Source organism: Sturnus vulgaris, unplaced genomic scaffold (genome assembly GCF_052056855.1).
Source record: "Sturnus vulgaris isolate bStuVul1 unplaced genomic scaffold, bStuVul1.hap1 Scaffold_521, whole genome shotgun sequence".
Lineage (NCBI taxonomy): Eukaryota > Metazoa > Chordata > Aves > Passeriformes > Sturnidae > Sturnus > Sturnus vulgaris.
Genome location: NW_028276515.1, coordinates 470,301 through 491,734, shown reverse-complemented (window position 1 = coordinate 491,734; position 21,434 = coordinate 470,301). Strand labels below are relative to the sequence as shown.

At 48.7% G+C, this 21,434-nt stretch overlaps 1 long non-coding RNA gene across 1 annotated transcript; it reads right to left on the bottom strand.

Moving 5' to 3' along the window:
- Positions 1-16,684: 16,684 nt before the first annotated feature.
- Positions 16,685-19,309, bottom strand: LOC148217638 (uncharacterized). The gene is made up of 2 exons (XR_015800932.1): positions 17,981-19,309; positions 16,685-17,654 (listed from the first exon to the last, which is right to left on the bottom strand). It is a non-coding gene; the product is annotated as an uncharacterized LOC148217638 (long non-coding RNA).
- Between the last annotated feature and the right edge of the window lie 2,125 nt (positions 19,310-21,434).

The following is a 21,434-nucleotide window of genomic DNA, read 5'->3' as shown; positions in this document are numbered from 1 at the left end:
TTGTTCCCCCATTTTTCATGGATTTTTTTTCCCCATTTCTCACTGATTTTTCCCCCCCATTCTTCATGATTTACAGGATACTCTATCGTTAATGGAAAGCAATTAAAGGAAGGGGGGAGGTTACCAGCCACCTGGTCAGCTCAGACAGCAGAGCTGCACACGCTTGTGAGAGCCTGTGAATTATAGCAGGACAAGACATTAAATATATTTACTGATTCTAAATATGCATATGCGGTAATACATGCATTTGGAAAACTATGGGGAAAAAAAGAGGTTTATTAAGCTGCAGAAGAAAGAAGAAAAAAATTGGTTTACAAGGGATGGCAAGCAGTGGATACCAAAAGCTCTAGCCTTACAATTGTTAAAACAACTTCATTAAAGGAGTCGTTCTGTGCCTTCTTTGGGGTGAGGAAAAAAGGCTGAGGGGGGCTCCGACGTGGTTTGGGGCACCCCAAGGTCCCTGGGAGAGGGAGCCGGGCTGCGCTGGAGGAGCAGGTGAGTCGGGCATGGGGGGGGGTCATGGTGGGTGCCAGAACATTGAGAGGGAGGGGTGGGTGTAGAATGCATGAAAAACAGAACCTTAAAAAATAGCTAAATATAGTCTAAAAGGAATGTTTTATTGGCTTGTGTTTGGATAGAGGTAGGGTTTTTTTATAGATACTGTAAATAGAAAAGATAAAGAATAAAAATATAGAAGCAAATATAAGAAACCAATATATAAATATATTACATTACATTATATTATGTTATGAAAATAGAAATATATAAATATTCAGACTTTAAAAGGAATGTTTTATTGGTTCTTATTTGGTTAGAGGAGGGTTTTTTGAAAATAATATAGGCAAAAATATACAAATATGCAAAAATAGATACTGACATAAAATTATTATAACTATATATGCATATATATATGTAAGTATAAATCTATAGAAATAAATATAAATATAAAATACATGTATGTAGTATGTAATATAAATAATTTATCGATTTTAATATGTTATATTAAATAGTATGTTATAATAGAATGTAAATAGCATCTAGTATATTAATATACTAGTAAAAACTACATTAAATAGTATATAAATATAGAATCCACAATATAGACATATAAATCTACAGATATAAATATGAAAACTAAATAGAAAAATATATTCAAATATAATTTAAAATAATCGAGTTTTTTGTTTCTACTTGGTTAGAGGCAGAGCTTTTAAAGAAATAATATTAAAAACTATGAACCTCCAAATATAGATGGATATAGATAAAATAGAAATAACATTAGTAATATAAATCTATGTATATAATGAATAATAAAATAATATTGTATATATGATAAATAGAATAGCAATTAAATTGAATATATGAAATATGTCTAGATTATGACTATAAATTAAATATTAAAAAATAGATGATTTCTATATATAAAAGGGTTTTTTTTTCATTTGGTCAGAGGCAGGGCATTTTTAGTTTGGGTCGGGGTTTTTTTGGGGCGTTCATTGAGAGGATTTTATGACGGGTGGGGACTCTGGTGCTTGGAACTCTCTCCCTTCTCTGTCTGTCCCTGACAGGGCGGCAGTGCCGGGCTGAGTTGGGCGGCAGTGCTGCCGCCGTGTGGACACGGGCGGGTACTGCACCGTGCCCCTCTCAGGATGGCGGAAGGGCCCGCGGGCCGGGACCCAGCCCTGCGGCAGCGCTCAAGATGGCGGCCTCACTAGGACCCCGGCGGATAGGCGTCTACATAAAACGCCTGTCCGCGCCCGCCGGCGCCCTCACGCCCGCGGCACCGCGGACCGCGCGGCCGTTGTCGGCACGCTCTGAAACGTCCGGGAAAATTGTCGGCGAGCGGATCGGCGTCGGCGATGTAATCAGGCATCTTATGCCTACACACCGGGGTCCTGATTTTTTCCCGCCCTTTCTGCCGCCATTTTGGGAAGGTCAGGCGGGGTGCCGCCCGAGCCGCCATTTTGAGAGTGCGGACACGCTCAAGATGGCGGTCTCTCTAGGACCCCGGCGGATAGGCGTTTACATAAAACGCCTGCCCGCATCCGCCGGCACCCTCACTCCCGCGGCACCGCGGACCGCGCGGCCGTTGTCGGCACGCTCTGAAACGTCCGGGAAAATTGTCGGCGAGCGGATCGGCGTCGGCGATGCAATCAGGCATCTTATGCTTACACACCGGGGTCCTGATTTTTTCCCGCCCTTTTCTGCCGCCATTTTGGGCAGGTCAGCCGGGGTGCCGCCCGAGGCGCCATTTTGAGAGTCCAGACACGCTCAAGATGGCGGCCTCTCTAGGACCCCGGCGGATGGGCGTTTACATAAAACGCCTGTCCGCGTTCGCCGGCATAAAAATAAATATGCATAAATATAAACATAGACATAAACATGCACAAACGTTAACCTGCATAGATATAAACATAAACATAAACATAAACATAAACATACAAAACAATAATAATAAATATAAATATAAATATAAATATAAACATAATTAGAAATAGAAATACAAACATTAAAAAAATCAGTGAGAAATGGGGTAAAATCAGTGAGAAATGGGGGGGAAAAACCATGAAAAATGATGGAAAAATCAGAGAGAAATGGGGGAAAAATCGGTGAGGAATGGGGAAAAAGATCAACGAAAAATTGGGAAAAATCAGTCAGAAGTGGGGGATAAAAATCAGTGAGAAATGGGGGAAAAGTCGGTGAGAAATGGGGAAAAAATCCGTGATTAATGGGCGGGAAAATGCATGAAAAATGGGGGGAATAATTCAGAGAGAAATGGGGGCAAATATCAGTGAGAAATGGGGGGGGAAATCAGGAAATATCCATGAAAATTGGGGGAAACATCCATGAAAAATGGCGGAAAAAATCAGTGAGAAATGGGGAAAAATGGGGAAAAAGGAGTGATAAATGGGGGAAAAAATCAGTGAGAAATGGGGAAAAATGGGGAAAAATCCACGAAAAATGGGTGGAAAAATCCATGAAAAATCAACGGAAAAATCAGTGAGAAATGGGGAAAACATCATGGTGAAATGGGGAAAAAATCAGAGAGAAATGGGGAAAAATCATTGAAAAATGGGGGATAAAAATCAGTGAGAAATGGGGGGAAAATGGGGAAAAACATCAGTGAGAAATGGGGAAAAAAATATTTGATAAATTGGGGCAAAAATCATTGAGAAATGGGGAAAAAAAATCAGTGAAAAATGGGGAAAATTTGGGAAAAATCCACGAATATTGCGGGAAAAAATGCTTGAAAAATTGGGGAAAAAAATCCGAGAGAAAATCCCCGGGAATCCCCGAGAAAATCCCCCCGGAATCCCCGAGAAAATCCCCCGGAATTCCCCGGGAAACTCATCCCGGAATCCCCGTGATAATCCGTCCGCTATCCCCGAGAAAATCCCCCAGGAATCCCCCAGAAAATCTCCCCGAAATCCCCGGGATAATCTCCCCGGAATCCCCGAGAAAATCTGCCCCGAATCCCCTGGAAGATTCCCCCGGAATCCCCGAGAAAATCCCTCGGAATTCCCCGGGAAAATCAACCCGGAATCCCCGAGAAAATCCCCCCGGAATCCCCGGAAAATGCCCCCCGAATCCCCGGGATACTCACCCCGAGATCCCCGGGAAAATCCCCTGGAATTACCAGGGAAAATCCCCCCAGAATCCCCGCGAAAATCGGCCCCGAATCCCCTGGAAAATTCCCCCAGAATCCCCGGAAAATCCCCCCGGAATCCCCGGGAAAATCCCCCCGGAATCCCCGAGAAAATCCCCCCGGAATTCCCCGGGAAAATTCCCCGGGAATCCCCGAGAAAATCCCCCGGAATCCCCGGAAAATGCCCCCCGAATCCCCGGGATACTCTCCCCGAGATCCCCGGGAAAATCCCCTGGAATTACCAGGGAAAATCCCCCCGCAATCCCAGGGAAAATCCCCCCAGAATCCCCGCGAAAATCGGCCCCGAATCCCCTGGAAAATTCCCCCGGAATCCCCGAAAAATCCCCCCGGAATCCCCGGAAAAATCCCCCCGGAATTCCCCGGGAAAATCCCCCGGGAATCCCCGAGAAAAAAAACCCGGAATCCACGAGAAAATCCGCCCGGAATCCCCGGGAAAATCCTCCAGAAATCCCCGAGAAAATCCCCCGGAGTCCCCGGGAAAATCAACCCGGAGTCCGATGGAAAATCCCCCCAGAATCCCCGAGAAAATCCCCCGGAATTCCCCTAGAAAATCCCCCCGGACTCCCCGAGAAATTTCCCCCGGAATCCCCGGGAAAATAGACCCCGGAATCCGCGAGAAAATCCCCCCGGAATCCACGCGAAAATCCCCCAGAAATCCCTGTGAAACCCCCCCGGAATCCCCAAGAAAATCTCCCCGGAATCCCCGAGAAAATTCGCCCGTAATACTCGGGAAAATATGCCCGGAATCCCCTGGAAAAACCCCCCGGAATCCCCTGGATAATCCCCCCGGAATCCCCTGGATAATCCCCCCGGAATCCCCGATAAAATCCCCCCGGAATCCCCTGAAAATCCCCCCTGAATCCCCGAGAAAATCCCCCCGGATTCCCCTGAAAATCCCTCGGAATTCCCCGGGAAAATCCCCCCGGAATCCACGAGAAAATCCGCCCGGAATCCCCGGGAAAATCCTCCAGAAATCCCCGAGAAAATCCCCCGGAGTCCCCGGGAAAATCAACCCGGAGTCCGATGGAAAATCCCCCCGGACTCCCCGAGAAATTCCTCCCGGAATCCCCGGGAAAATCCCCCCGGAATCCCCAAGAAAATCTCCCCGGAATCCCCGAGAAAATTCGCCCGTAATAGTCGGGAAAATATGCCCGGAATCCCCTGGAAAATCCCCCCGGAATCCCCGACAAAATCCCCCCGGAATCCCCGACAAAATCCCCCCGGAATCCTCGGAAAATGCCCCCCGAATCTCCGGGATACTCTCCCCGAGATCCCCGGAAAAATCCCCTGGAATTACCAGGGAAAATCCCCCCGCAATCCCAGGGAAAATCCCCCCAGAATCCCCGCGAAAATCGGCCCCGAATCCCCTGGAAAATTCCCCCAGAATCCCCGGAAAATCCCCCCGGAATCCCCGGGAAAATCCCCCCGGAATCCCCGAGAAAATCCCCCCGGAATTCCCGAGAAAATCCCCCCGGAATCCCCGAGAAAATCCCCCTGGAATTCCTCGGGAAAATCGTCCCGGAATCCACGAGAAAATCCGCCGGAAATCCCCGACAAAATCCTCCCGGAATACTCGGGAAAATCCCCCCGGAATCCCCGGGGAAATCCCCACGGAATCCCCGAGAAAACCCCCCCGGATTCCCCGGGAAAATCGCCCCGGAAAACCCGAGAAATTCTTCCAGGAATTCCCTGGGAAAATCCCTCCGGAATCCCCGAGGAAATCGCCCCGGAAACCCAGGGAAAATCCACCCGGAATACCCGGGGAAAATCCCCCCGGAATCCCCGAGAAAATCCCCCCGAAATCCCCGGAAAATGACCACCGGAATCACGCGGGAAATCCCCCCGCAATCCCGGGGAACATCTCCCCGGAATTCCCGAGAAAATCCGCCCCGAATCCACGGAAAATCTCCACGGAATCCCCGGAAAATCCCCCGGAATTCCTCGTAAAATCCCCCTGGAATCCCCGGGAAAATCCCTCCGGACTCCCCGAAAAAATCCCCCCGGAATACTCGGGAAAATCCCCCCGGAATCCCCGAGAAAATCCCCCGGAATTCCTCGTAAAATCCCCCCAGAATCCCCGGGAAAATCCCTCCGGACTCCCCGAAAAAATCCCCCGGGATACTCGGGAAAATCCCCCGGGAATCCCCGAGAAAATCCCCCGGAATTTCCCGGGAAAATCACCCCGAAATCCCCGAGAAAATTCTCCCGAAATACTCGAGAAAATCCCCCAGGAATCCACGGAAAATTCCCCGGAATCCAGGAGAAAATACCCCGGAATCCCCATGAAAATCCCCCCGGAATCCCCGGGAAAATCCCCCGGAATCCCCGGGAAAATCCCCATGAATTCCCCGGGAAAATAATCTCGGAATCCCCGAGAAAATCTCCCCGCAATCACCGAGATAATGGCCCCGGAATACCCGAGAACATCCCCCGGAATTGCCCGAGAAAATCATCCCGTAATCCCCGAGGAAATCCACGCGGAACACTCGGGAAAATCCCCCCGGAATTCCTCGTAAAATCACCCCGGATACCCCGGGAAAATCCCTCCGGACTCCCCGAAAAATTCCCCCCGGAATACTCGGGAAAATCCCCCCGGAATCCCCGAGAAAATCCACCCGGAATCCCCTGGAAAATCCACCGGGAATTCCCCGGGAAATTCCTCGCTGAAACCCCTGGAAAATCCCCCCGGAATCCCGGAGAAAATCCCCCCGGAATTCCCCGGGAATATCCCCTCGGAATCCCCGGGAAAATCCCCCCGGAATACTCGGGAAAATCCCCCCGGAATACTCCTGAAAATCCTCCCGGAATTCCCGAGAAAATCCCCCGGAATTCCCTGAGAAAATCGCCCCGGAATCCCAGTGAAAATCCCCCCGGAATCCCCGGGAAAATCCCCCAGGAATCCCCTGGAAAATCCCCCAGGAATCCCCGATAAAATCCCCCTGGAATCCCCTGGAAAATCCCCCTGGAATCGCGGGGAAAAAGCCCCCCGCATTTCCCGGGAAAAATCCCCCCGGAATCCCCGATAAAATCTCCCCGGAATCCCTGAGAAAATCCCCCCGGAATCCGCGAGAAAATCTGCCCAGAATCCCCGAGAAAATCCCCCCGGAATCCCCCAGAAATTCCCCCCGGAATCCCCGACAAAATCCCCCCGGAATTCCCGACAAAATCCTCCCGGAATCCCCGGAAAATCCCCCCGGAATTCCCGACAAAATCCCCCCGGAATTCCCGACAAAATCCCCCCGGAATCCCCGGAAAATCCCCGCGGAATTCCGGTCCATTTCTGTAGGAGAATAGTTTGTAAGGATAGTGCAGAAGGCACTAGTTGCCAACGAGTTACAGCTGTAGTGATTAGCAAGGAGTGGAAACAGCCTTGCCTGCCCAGTGAGGCTGGTTGTTATAAAAGCGTGGGTCAGCTGGCTGCCAGTTTCACTAAGCACAGCTCCAGCTGGAGGTGCAGAGCCTGCTGCAGTGTGGGCTGGAGCCTGCTGGCTGTGCTGCGAGGAGGAAGGGACACGTGGCCGTGCAAGGGATGGACAAGGTGAGAGGATGCTGTGTGTGGGACAGACAGGCTCAGGTGGCTGGGGAAGGGACAGGCTGGGGTTTAGCCAGTCGTACAGAGGAGAGGAGGAGTCGGTGCTGTGTGGAGCTGCCTGTGAGAAAAGGAGTCAGAGTTGCCTCAAAGAAATCTGTGGAGAGAAGGCATGAAAAGTGTGTAATGAAAGACTCATGTTGGTGCCTGTCATGTCTGTCTTGATAGAATTGCTACACGTTTTCTCGGAATGCTTGAATTTAGACATAAAATGAAAACTTTCTTGTAAGAAAGGAATGCATTTCTCACCAAAGTGGTGTAGGGTGGGGGATCACAACTCCCAGATGGCCTGGAAGCGGAACGGCCACAGGGGTTACTGTAACTGGGCCTCCAGTACCAAAGCCCCAGTGGGTTTAAAGGCTAGAGCTGGGCTGGGATTAGCACGGGCTCTGCAGCTGGGCTCATGCACAGGTCTGTCAGCACTCCTACCCGAGGACAGTCCCTCACCTAGGGAGAGGTTCTAGGCCTGGAGATGAGGCTGAGTTTGGGAAGGGTGATGAGGACATGGTTAGGGAGGGATGTAAATGCATATCAAAAGACTTAATTTTGAGGGGTGGCAAGCATTAGCTATAAACCAGTAAGTATTTACAGCTAAAGGCTGGAGGTGGGGGCTGTCTGAGGAGGACAGGACTGTTTAAGGCTGAAGTTGGAAGAGAAACCTTGGTGAAGCTTTTGCGTTAGAAACGGCCTCACCTGCCAAATCAGATTTTTGTCTTCAGGATTGCATGAGTGAGGATGCCACAGCCAAGGAAAAGGTTCAGGTTTGGGAGGCAAAGGCGAGTTAGGCAGGGCTGCAGGGCTGGGGCTTGGCTGTTTCCATACTGCTCAGGGCAGCAAAGGGTAGCTGGCTCACTGGGCCTTGGATCTAGAACTCTTTCTGGAACAAGGTGGAGAGCTGAGGTTCATGCAAGGAAGGGGCCAGGAATTCTTTGTCTGACTGGAAAATGCCAGAGGGGCAGTGTGTGACTCGGATAGGATGATATGTTCGTCTGGCGAGAGTCACAAACGAATATTTTGGTTTACTGATAACTGGGCAGCTCAGAAGTTACTACTTGACTTAGTTGCTGCTCCCATCTGTTGCACACATAAACAGAGCAAAGCAGACGAATTCTCTCGGAGCCTGAGGTCTTTGACTGGCCCTCCAAAAATGCTGCCCGCTAAAAAACAGACGTGGGGGAGGAAAGTTGTCAGATACAATAGAGCAAGAAAAGGCCACGGGCTTCAAAGTGCCCTCCAGCAGACCATGGAAGTGACGTGTCTGGAAGTGAAACCAGCAGTCTGCTTCCCCAGCCTCCTGGAAGCCTCTAACAGCTACACAGGCAGTGAGGGGAGAGAACAATTCAACCTAAAAATAATTTTCAGTAGCGTTCTGCACTGCTGTTAAAAATACTGCAACCAGGGAATGTGGTGTGGTGATAACTATTAGGCCTGTAAGTCTGGTAACTGGGGCTTTTAGCTCAAACATCTCGGTATGGCTACTTTGAGCCTTGTAAAAGCTGCGTTAAGTCCAATTTCTTGGGTAGTTCTACTAGCTCTAGCCTTGCTTTTCATCCCCTCAGTAACAAAGCAACTCCCTCTCGAGAATGTTATTTACTTTCCATATGATGTGCCTACCGATTTCTGGAATTGCAAATGTCTTTGGATACATGCGTGAATTGAAGTTTCAAGAAAGCTGTCAAGCTGAAATAAAGGCTTGCCATAATGCAGAAGAAAATGTTTTATGGAAGAACTGAGAGGTCCCTAGCTGGGCATAGAATTTGCTATACTAAGGTGTGTTCCAAACGGATCTGCCATCTAAACAAGCAGAAAAATAGTTGGAATGTAGTGAGTTCAATTTAACTATTGCTAGAAAGAGGAATTATTAGCAGAGTTTGGAGCATGATATCACTAGCAGCAGTAAGACGCTTTTAGCTTGCTTCTCATCAATTACTTGTAAAAAGCATTTGTACCTAGTGTGTAGCAATTAATATTTCCCCATTTTCTTCCCCCCCGCCCCCCAGTCTCAGGTACTCCTTTTATTTTACCCTTTTCTGTCTTGTAACATCACCTTCCTTTATTTTATTCTATCTTCTGTTCTCAGAACATCGCAGCATCCTCTGTCAATGTGAAAGCATTTGTTCATCCTGTCTTGGAATGGCTGTCAATGTTGCCCTCTTCTGGATCACTTTTTTTTTTTTTTTTTTTTTTTAACAATATGTTGCTAAATGTCAGGCAAATTAATCCACAAACACCAGCGGTTTATGTCCAAAAAGGAAACGGAGGAGTCCTTTTTGCTTTATTCGAATAAAGGGAGAGGCCATGGGACATTCCCCTGGGATCTCTCAAATTTTTGGAGGACGCAGCCTCCTTTTTATCCTATTTTCCCGGCCGCATTTCCCTCTCTCTTTTCCCATTGGCTGAGGTACTTGAGAGGCACAGACTTCCCGGAACGCCTGATACCTGAAATTCCCCTCTAATGTATAACCCTCCCTTTTAATTTTTAATTCTTATAGAATTCATAGTTTCCCCCCGTTGCTTCTTTCATCTTTCGATATCCAATTTCATTTATCAGCAGCCCTGCAGTTTGTTTGTAAAGGCAACTATCTCTTTCCATTCATCAATCAGTGGAATCCATCCCATTGTTTCTTTTATCTCTCAGTGCTAGCCTTATCTACAGGCTGCTCCACAGCTCATTTGTAAAGACAAATTCAACATTCCTCTCAGCTAATAAATGAGAAGTTAGCTGAAAAAAGTAAAAACTGGATTTTTTTTCCGGTGTGTGTCGGACAATACAGTGGAGAGAATTTGCGGGAGGATGATCGAGGATATCCTATTATAATATCGTTCTCGGACATTTTACTATTTTAGATCATCAGTTGTATTCTGAAAGAAATCTATTTTAATGATATGTGTACGTTTGCACGAAGTTATAGTTAAATATAGCTTGCGGCTGGGCTCTTTAATGACTAGGGGTATTTTTGGTTTTAATTCAATATTTTATGCTTGTGGTGTGTAGTGTGCTGATTTATTTTTTAATGTTATTTACTACGTGCGCTTTTGTTTTTGAGTGAAGGTAACTTTCTGGATGGCTTTGTATTTGAGGCAGAATGAATTGAAGTAGGTTTTTAAAACTGATTTTTCATATGTACGATGGGGAGTTTAGTAGGGGCAGCTCTGATGGTGGGGGCTTGGTTGTTAATTTTATCAGACGGCTTTTGTTAGATACAGCTTTTAATTCTGGAAAGTTTTTTTTTCTAATGTCGTGCTTTGAAGGTGGTTTTCGAGGATGTATGGTATAGCTTTATTTTGTTTGTAGATGGTGTATGATAAGGGCTATGGTCTATTTATCTAATGCCATGTTTTTTCATTCAGGTGTTGATAAGGGAGTTCTTGAATGGCGTTTTGTGTTGTTTTTGTTTTTGGTGGGGCGTTGTTTTTAAAGGATACCTTGATAAGGTTTGCCGATGGCGTTCTAGCCTGTAGCATAAGGCATAGGGTAGTTTTTGAATTATTTTGTGGTGGCTTTGATTCTTGCCAGTATGTAGTGTTTGTTTGAGGTAATGCTGTGTAGCTAATTTCTGTTTTCTTATTAATATTAGAATTGGAGTGTTGTAGTATATGGGCTGTTATTATATCATAGGGGTTCTATTTATTTGGTTTGATTGTTTTCTAGTTATGGATAATTTTTCTCAAAAAACCATTTTCAGAATTTCAGGCGTGACACAAAAGAACGCTCAGATTGCTGGAAGGGAAACGTGTGCCCAGATTGTCTCGAAGCAGTGCTGCTGTCGGTTCTCGTTCAGTTGTGTCTTCTGAAAATGAGACTGTTGTATTCATTGCGCTGTGCTAAACACTTGTCATTCTCCCAATGCCAGGAAACAGATGAAGCTTGAAGAAAGAGGAAGGAATTTGGAAGCGTACAAACAAGCTGAGAAGAGGTTCAGAGATCAGGGTGCTCACTGGCAGCAGGGGCTGGGGTTAGGGCTGAGCAGGAGCAAAGCCGGAGCACATCAACCTCACCTCGTGTTTTCTCGGGGGCTTTATGGCCCTGGCAAGAGAGAGATGTTCACTGACGAGTCCCAGGCCGAGCCGTGAGCACAGCATGTTGTGTTGGAGCTGGGGTTTTTTTTTGAGACGTTCAGCAGCCACACTCTCTAGTCAAGAGTCCTGAGGTTTGTTGCTGCTCCACTTTCATCCTCATATCCAGCTTCCAGCCCTTTTCTTCTCTCTGTCCAGTGTGTCTTTTGTGTTCCTTTCTTGTCCTTTGTGCTCCCCATCCCATTCCCGTTCCCTACGGAGGGGGAGGGTGTGGAGACTGGGGGCTCCGACGTGGTTTGGGGCACCCCAAGGTCCCTGGGAAAGGGAGCCGGGCTGCGCTGGAGGAGCAGGTGAGTCGGGCATGGGGGGGGGGGGGGGGGGGGGGGTCATGGTGGGTGCCAGAACATTGACAGGGAGGGGTGGGTGTAGAATGCATGAAAAACAGAACCATAAAAAATACCTAAATATAGTCTAAAAGGAATGTTTAAATGCTTTTTATTTGGGTAGAGGCACGGTTTTTATAGCTAATATAAAAATAAAATATAAAGAATAGAAATAGATTGGTATACATGTAAAATATAATGAAATATAAGTAGCAAATATCTATGAAAAATCTAGTGTATAACAGAAATAATGCAAATATAAGAATATGTATAAATATAAAATAGAGCTATGAGAATGGTAATAAGAATGGGGTAAAACATCAGTGAGAAATGGAAAAAGACCACATGAAAAATGGTGGGAAAATCAGTGAGAAATGGAGAAAAATCAGTGAAAAACGGGGGGGGGGAATCTTTGAAAAATGGGGAAAAAAATCAGTGAGAAATGGGGGAAAAAAATCCATGAAAAATGGGGGAATAAATCAGTGAGAAATGGGGAAAAGTGGGGGAAAAAATAATTGAGAAGTGGGGAAAAAATCAGTGAGAAATGGGGGAAAAAATCCGTGACGAATGGCGGGAAAAGTCATTAAGAAATAGGGGAAAAATCAGTGAGAAACAGGGAAAAAAAATCAATGAGAAATGGGGGAAAATTTGGGACAAAGTCAGCGAGAAATGGGGGAAAAATCAGTGGTAAATGGAGGAAAAGTCGATGAAAAATGGGGGAATATTCAGTGAGAAATGGGGGGGGGGGGAAATCAGTGAGAAATGGGGAAAAAATCCATGGAAAACAGGGAAACAATCCATGGGCAATGGCGGGAACAGAGCGAGCTGTTGTTGCTCGTGCTTTGGTGGCCGATGCTGTGGGGAAAAAATAAGTGAAAAATGGGGGCAATAATCAGTGATAAATGGGGAGAAAATCAGTGATTAATGGGCGGAAAAATGCATGAAAAATGGAAGGAAAAATTCAGAGAGAAATGGGGGCAAATATCAGTGATAAATGGGGAAAAAAAATCAGTGATTAATGGGGGGAAAAATGCATGGAAAATGGGGGGAAAATTCAGAGAGAAATGGGGGCAAAAATCAGTGAGCAATGGGGGGGAAAATCGGGAAATATCCATGGAAAAATGGGGGGAAAAAATCAGTGAGAAATGGGGGAAAAAATCAGTGAGAAATGGGGGAAACATCATGGTGAAATGGGGAAAAAAAAATCTTTGATAAATTGGGGAAACAAATCATTGAGAAATGTGGGAAAAAAATCAGTGAGAAATGGGGAAAATATGGGAAAAAATCCACGAAAATTGCGGGGAAAAATGCATGAAAAATTGGGGAAAAATCAGTAAGAAATGGGGGAAAAAATCCATGAAAAATGGCGGGAAAAATCAGATCGGCGATCGATAGCTAATGCGTGCCGATCGATTAGATCGGCGATCGATTGATCACGACTACCGATCGATTATATCGGCGTTCGATTGCTAATGCCTGCCGATCGATTAGATCGGCGATCGATTGATCGCGCCTGCCGATCGATTATTTCGGCGATCGACTGTTAATGCCTGCCGATCGATTATATCGGCGTTCGATTGCTAATGCCTGCCGATCGATTATATCGGCGATCGATTGCTAATGCCTGCCGATCGATTAGATCGGCGATCGATTGATCGCGCCTGCCGATCGATTAGATCGGCGATCGATTGCTAATGCCTGCCGATCGATTAGATCGGCGATCGATTGATCGCGCCTGCCGATCGATTAGCTCGGCGATCGATTGCCAATGCCTGCCGATCGATTAGCTCGGCGATCGATTGCTAATGCCTGCCGATCGATTAGATCGGCGATCGATTGCCAATGCCTGCCGATCGATTAGATCGCGCCTGCCGATCGATTAGCTCGGCGATCGATTGCTAATGCCTGCCGATCGATTACATCGGCTTTCGATTGCTAATGCCTGCCGATCGATTAGATCGGCGATCGATTGATCGCGCCTGCCGATCGATTAGCTCGGCGATCGATTGATCGCGCCTGCCGATCGATTATATCGGCGATCGATTGCTAATGCCTGCCGATCGATTAGATCGGCGTTCGATTGCTAATGCCTGCCGATCGATTAGATCGGCGATCGATTGATCGCGCCTGCCGATCGATTGCTAATGCCTGCCGATCGATTAGATCGGCGATCGATTGATCGCGCCTGCCGATCGATTAGCTCGGCGTTCGATTGCTAATGCCTGCCGATCGATTATATCGGCGTTCGATTGCTAATGCCTGCCGATCGATTAGATCGGCGATCGATTGATCGCGCCTGCCGATCGATTAGATCGGCGATCGATTGATCGCGCCTGCCGATCGATTATATCGGCGTTCGATTGCTAATGCCTGCCGATCGATTATATCGGCGATCGATTGCTAATGCCTGCCGATCGATTAGATCGGCGATCGATTGCTAATGCCTGCCGATCGATTGATCGCGCCTGCCGATCGATTATATCGGCGATCGATTGCTAATGCCTGCCGATCGATTCGATCGGCGATCGATTGATCGCGGCTGCCGATCGATTAGATCGGCGATCGATTGATCGTGCCTGTCGATCGATTAGATCGGCGAGCGATTGCTAATGCCTGCCGATCGATTAGATCGGCGATCGATTGATCGCGCCTGCCGATCGATTATATCGGCGTTCGATTGCTAATGCCTGCCGATCGATTAGATCGGCGATCGATTGATCGCGCCTGCCGATCGATTAGATCGGCGATCGATTGCTAATGCCTGCCGATCGATTAGATCGGCGATCGATTGATCGCGCCTGCCGATCGATTAGATCGGCGATCGATTGATCGCGCCTGCTGATCGATTAGATCGGCGATCGATTGCTAATGCCTGCCGATCGATTAGATCGGCGATCGATTGATCGCGCCTGCCGATCGATTAGATCGGCGATCGATTGCCAATGCCTGCCGATCGATTGCTAATGCACACTATTTGCACACTCCTTGCACACCCTTTGCACTCATACAGAGGCAGGAGGTTTCTCAGTTCTGGTCGGGGTTTTTTGGGGCGTTCATTCAGGGGGATTTCCTCAAGGATTGGGACACTCCTTGATTCCATCCCTTGCCTGTCTCCCAAGCGCCACCCTGTGGGCAGAGCGCGGTACTGCGCGCCTGCCTCTCCCAAGATGGCGGCTAGGGTGTCGCTCCCCGACCTTCTAACTCTGGCTGCAAAAGGAGGGTGGCACAGCAAGGAGCCCGCTCGCTCTAGTGGGATGCCTGCGCACGACGCCGACACCGATCCCACGGGTGCGATTTTCGGCGGCGTTTCCAATCGTGCGGACATCTCCTTCAGCCCGCTTCGGCCCGGGGAAGAGGGGCGGGGCCGCCAGCGATGGTCCCGGCGCAGCCCGGGCAGGCTCGGGGCGGAGCCGGGGCTTGGCGAGGCGGGGCACGGAGGTCCCGGGGACGGGACCGGGCGGGGCCGGGGCGGTGCTTTAGGGGCGGTCCCCAGTGGTCCCGGGCGGCACCGGGGCCGGGGCCGGGTGATCCCGGAGCGGTACCGAGCTGTGCTGGGGACGGTGCTGCAGGGGCGGTGCCGGGCCCGCCTCAGGGTGATTGAATGCCCAGAAATCGCCTCCTCTGCCCCGTGCTCACACTGAGCTGCGGGCTGCAGCGTGCTGTCGGAGCTCCGCACACAGCACGGATTTGGGCTTCCCCTCCTCTCAAACCCTCTCCCCCTTCTTCCTCCTCCTCATCTTCCTCTTTGTCCTCTGTCACTGCTGAGGCTCTGGAAAGAACTGAAATTCTGCAGGGAGAGATGTCCTCTCGTGGCCCCAGGGACTGCCTCGGCACGGGCCACGAGCGCCTCCGGCCCCTGCCTTCTCCTGCTTGAAAAGATCACCTGGAGCCCGAGCTCGGGGGGGTGAAATCAGCTGAAATCCAGGTAACTCTGTCAAGTGCCCCCCAGGGACATCGGCGGGGCTGGGGGATGAGGGTTTGAAACAGCAAATTCTTTGGAATATACACCTGTCCCCGTGCCGATGCTGCTGAGCTTCCTGCCACAGTATATCCCCACTCCATGAGGCGCTGTGAGGTTATGGCAGTGGGAATTGAGCAGGGAATTCGGGGCTATGGGCATAATTCACGGGAGCTAGCAAAGCTGACAGCCAACCCCAAATCGGGGCACAGCACAGAGAACAATCTGTGTGCTGCCCTGTCAGCTCAAGCTCCTGGGCTGGCAAGTATTGGGAGTTAAATGTATGGAATTACACAAATCACAGCAACTGGCATCACCCAGAGGGACAATCCAAGGCCCAAACAATTCCTCCACAGTCCACTCTGGGAAAAACACCCTGTGCCTGCCAGGAGCTCTGACCCTGCTTTTCCTACCAGCTCCTGAGCAGTGTCAGGGCCACCACGACGCCTTTAAAATCCAGATAAACCCCAAATCCTACACAGTGATTAATCCAAAGAAAGTACTGAATTGTTGTCATTAAAAGCTCAAAACTCATTAAGAATTCTATGACAACAGTGTAATGGACTCCCAGGAACCTCATGAATGCTCTCGGTTTCATTTTTGTGTATTTTTACTCCCTCATTTGGCAGCTTGTAAAACTTACCTTGGAATTCAGAGGTCAAGCAGGATCGACTTTGGATTGACCTTCACCTCTGTTCCCACTTTGTGCAAACACAACTCGTGCCCAGGTGGGTGAACTCATCACCTCAGCTTTTCACTCCAGAGTATCCCCTCCTTATTTCCCTGTAGATGAACTCAGATCCACTCCTCACCTCCACTGGTCATCCAAGCGTCCATTCTGTTCCCCACAGGCCCTGGTGGCCCCGGGGAGCTCCCTTGGCCTTTCTCCTGCCCCTCTGCAGCCCGAGGTCGCTACACAAACAGTTCTTGTGTCCCCTCTAAATGACCCCGGGTTTTCTGCTCAATGAATGGCATGACCCGTGCCCACTGCTCATGATTCACCCAACCAAAATCAAGAGCAAATGTTGCTTGGGCTTTAAGAACTTGAAATAACTCTGAAGCAAAAGAAATCACCTTTTTCTCCTGGTTTTTATTTTTATTTTTTCATTTAAGATGCTGGACTTGCCTCTGTGGATGTGTGCTGAGCTCTCACTGCAGGGGACTGTCAGGCCTGAATGGCTGTGAGTTCGTGTTCTTCTCAGTAGGGAATCAGAAATTATTCTTAGACCATAGAATTGTTTTCTGAAACCTTTCCCCTTTCCTCTTTGTGCCTTTGAATTTTTCAGCTGTTCCCTGTTGTCACTTCCCCTGCCTGACTTCTGTGCAGCTCCTAGCTGGGAAAAACTGGGAAAACTTAGGGGGTACAGAGGTGGAATTTTTGGCTGGATTTTTCTAACATTTCTAATTTTGCTGAACTTATTTCCCCAGTGAGAAGAGCACGAACTCACAGCCATGCAGGCCTGACAGTCACTGCGGGAAATCTGACACAGTATTAATAAGTAACCTTTCCTGAGAGCAGTCACCACCCCAGTCCTCCAGCCTTGTCAAATGTTTGCAATAAATGGACCCAAGTTCTAATCCTTAATCTAAATTTATGTCAGCTTTTGTTAGAAAGATACCGGACAGTAAATCATACAAGAGAATTTAAAAATTGCACAAAGAATAACAGGCCCAGACCAAACCCAACCACCCCCATCAGTGCTCCACCCCAATTTTGGGAGAAACAGTGATACAGTTTATAAATACTCTCCTTCCACACTATTCAGTCCTTCACCGCACATCCCCAGAGAGGAGTCCCTCAGACCTTGCTCCCCTGAACACCAGGAGAGCTGGAGTTTCACCCAGATCCCACATTCCCATGGCAGTTAATCCCAGCAGGGAGGCAAAGAGGAACCCTGCATCCTCTGACATAGCCCACAGCACGGGCAGCACCAGGAGCCCTCCAGGCTCAGACCTCTGGTGCTGAAGCCTCTGGGCTTTGGCTGATCAAACACCACAGCTCTTGGCAAAGATGGCAGGAGAGTCGTGATTCTTCCTGTCCTGAAAGAGAGGAGGAAAAGAAAATTAAGTCGACTGCAGAAGGATTCCAGCTCTCAACTTCTGCTCTGATTCCTCACTCTGGGGTTTTATCCATGACAAGTGACACCAATTCAGAGTGCCCTTTTCCAGCATTTTTATTCCTAACTATTTCAGACATTAAAAGGATGCTCATTTCTCTTATTGTATTCTTTGCTTAATTTTATTAGCGGCATTTTCATCCCAGACCCCACTTGTCAGTTCTTCAATCCTTTAGCACTGGACTTGGCACAAAGGGATACCCGTGGTGCTGCATCACAAGAAATCCCAAAGAGAAACCCCTTCCAAACCTGACGGAGAAAGCTTTCAAGGCACTCCAGAACACAGACAGCTTTTCCTGCCTTGTCAGGCCACACCAATTCTGTCCCATCCACCTGAACTGTGCAGGTGAGGAAAAGGCTTTCCTTGCTCCTCGGGAATCACTGTCTGAGACCACAGATGTCCATCCTGGGCAGCACCTGGAAACAACGTGGGAAAGGCAAAATGAGAGTGTTTTCTATCAGAAAATTACTACTACTAATAAAAATAACAATCAGAACTTCTGGACAAATTTAGTAACATCACTTTGATATGAGAAATACAGGCCATGCCCATCCTTGTAGCCCAGGTGAAAACAGGAAGGAGAACTAGAGGAAAAGCAGAGTCCCTTATTTGATCTCTGGACACAAACGGAGGCCTTTTCCCTGTGAAAGCAAACTCACCCTTCCAGGGTTCCTGAGATCAGCTACGAGGAGGCTTTTGGCACTCCAAGAGCAGCTGGGTCACAGCTGGATGCGGCTTGGGTCTGGGAGACACCGTGCTCCTTCTGGAATTCTAGCACGCAAATGCCTGCTCCTGGCCCCAGGCCCGGAGATAAAATCTGTGGGGTTTTTCCCTGTGCAACATTGTTCACCCCTCCCAGGTTCCTGAGATCTGCACAGAGGAGGCTTTGGGCACCCCAAAGGCAGCCAGGGTTACAGGTGGGGGCAGCTTGGGGCTGGGAGAAATCCTCATCCATTTGGAATTTTATCAGGCAGAAACCTGGCTGGGTGCACAGGTCTCTGGACACGACCAGTGGCCCTTTCCCCTGTGAAACAAAACTCACCCTGCCAGGCTCCTGAGACCACTTAGGAGGAGGGGTTTGACTCTCCAAGAGCAGTCGCAACGAGAGATGCTCACACAGAAGGCCATGCAGAAGAGGAAACGAGCGCACCCGCATTCCCCCAAGGCGCGCCCCAACGCCCCAGACCCGGCACCGCCAGCTCGGGCAGTCCCATAAAGCATCCCCCGCCTCCGCAGCGGCGGGACAGGCGGGGCCCGGGGTCCCCGGGTCCGCACGGGCAGTCCCCGCGTCCCGGCCGGTCCCGAGGGCCCCGAGGAAACCGAGCGTGCCCGGAGGCGCGGCAGGACGGCAGCGCAGCGCCGCCTGGCGGCGGAGCAGGAGAGCAGCGCCGGGCCCCATGGCAGTATCGGTACCCGTGCGCCCCCTGCTGTCCGCGGCGATGCAGCGCCCGATGCCGAGTTCCACGCCCGTGTCGCCGAGGGAGAGGGGCACCGCTGGCTGGGGCCTCCCCGCCGACACGGACAGAAGCCGAAGCAGAAGCCCCGGTGCCATTGGCGGCCCCTACCCAGCGGGCCGGGCTCCGCACGGGCCCGCGGCCCCGCGCGGTATCGGGTCATCCCGCTCCCGTCTTCGTCGCACCCGGGCCCTGCTCCTGGCATGAAGCGCGTCACCGCCCCGCGCCGTCCCGCCCCCCGCGCGTCATCGCGTGCGTTCGGCGGCCCGCCCCGGGGGCGGTGCCGGGGGCGCTACCCGGGGCGGTGCCGGGGCAGTGCCGGGGGCGGCACCGGGGGCGGTGCCGGGGGCGTTCCCGGTCGCCGTGCCGGGGTAGCCCGGGGAGCGGTTCCGGGAGCGGTTCGGGGGGCGGTGCCGATTGCAGTCCCGGTCACTGTCCCCAGTCCCCGTTCCCAGTCCTGGTCCCGGTCCCAGTCCCCGGTTCCGGTCCCCGATCCTGGTCCCAGTCCCAGTTCCCCGTCCCGGAACCCGATCACGGTCCTGGTCCCAGTCCCCCATCCCGGTCCCGGTCCCTGTCTCCAGTCCCCGTCCCCGATCCCGGTCCCTGTCCCTTTTCCCCGTCCCGGTCCCCAATCCCAGTCCCGGTCCACGTCCCCGATCCCGATTTTTCCCCCCCTTTCACACTGATTTTTCCCCCGATTTATCAATGATTTTTTTCCCCATTTTTCCCCCATTTCTCACTGATATTTCCCCCCATTTTTCAGGGATTTTTTCCAGATTTATCCCCATTTCCCACTGATTTTTCCCCATTTTTCATGGATTTCCCCCCCCCCCGTTTCTTACTTATGTTTTTCCCCGATTTCTCATTGATTCCCCCCCCCCCCCCGCCCCCCCATTTCGCACTGATTTTTTACCCATTTTTCCCCATTTCTCACTGATTTCTTTCGCCATTTTTCATGGAATTTCCCCACCCATTTCTCACTGATTTGTTCCCCCATTTTTCATGGATTTTTTTCCCCATTTCTCACTGATTTTTCCCCCCCATTCTTCATGATTTACAGGATACTCTATCGTGAATGGAAAGCAATTAAAGGAAGGGGGGAGGTTACCAGCCACCTGGTCAGCTCAGACAGCAGAGCTGCACACGCTTGTGAGAGCCTGTGAATTATAGCAGGACAAGACATTAAATATATTTACTGATTCTAAATATGCATATGCGGTAATACATGCATTTGGAAAACTATGGGGAAAAAAAGAGGTTTATTAAGCTGCAGAAGAAAGAAGAAAAAAATTGGTTTACAAGGGATGGCAAGCAGTGGATACCAAAAGCTCTAGCCTTACAATTGTTAAAACACCTTCATTAAAGGAGTCGTTCTGTGCCTTCTTTGGGGTGAGGAAAAAAGGCTGAGGGGGGCTCCGACGTGGTTTGGGGCACCCCAAGGTCCCTGGGAGAGGGAGCCGGGCTGCGCTGGAGGAGCAGGTGAGTCGGGCATGGGGGGGGGGTCATGGTGGGTGCCAGAACATTGAGAGGGAGGGGTGGGTGTAGAATGCATGAAAAACAGAACCTTAAAAAATAGCTAAATATAGTCTAAAAGGAATGTTTTATTGGCTTGTGTTTGGCTAGAGGTAGGGTTTTTTTATAGATACTGTAAATAGAAAAGATAAAGAATAAAAATATAGAAGCAAATATAAGAAACCAATATATAAATATATTACATTACATTATATTATGTTATGAAAATAGAAATATATAAATATTCAGACTTTAAAAGGAATGTTTTATTGGTTCTTATTTGGTTAGAGGAGGGTTTTTTGAAAATAATATAGGCAAAAATATACAAATATGCAAAAATAGATACTGACATAAAATTATTATAACTATATATGCATATATATATGTAAGTATAAATATATAGAAATAAATATAAATATAAAATACATGTATGTAGTATGTAATACAAATAATTTATCGATTTTAATATGTTATATTAAATAGTATGTTATAATAGAATGTAAATAGCATCTAGTATATTAATATACTAGTAAAAACTACATTAAATAGTATATAAATATAGAATACACAATATAGACATATAAATCTACAGTTATAAATATGAAAACTAAATAGAAAAATATATTCAAATATAATTTAAAATAATCGAGTTTTTTGTTTCTATTTGGTTAGAGGCAGAGCTTTTAAAGAAATAATATTAAAAACTATGAACCTCCAAATATAGATGGATATAGAT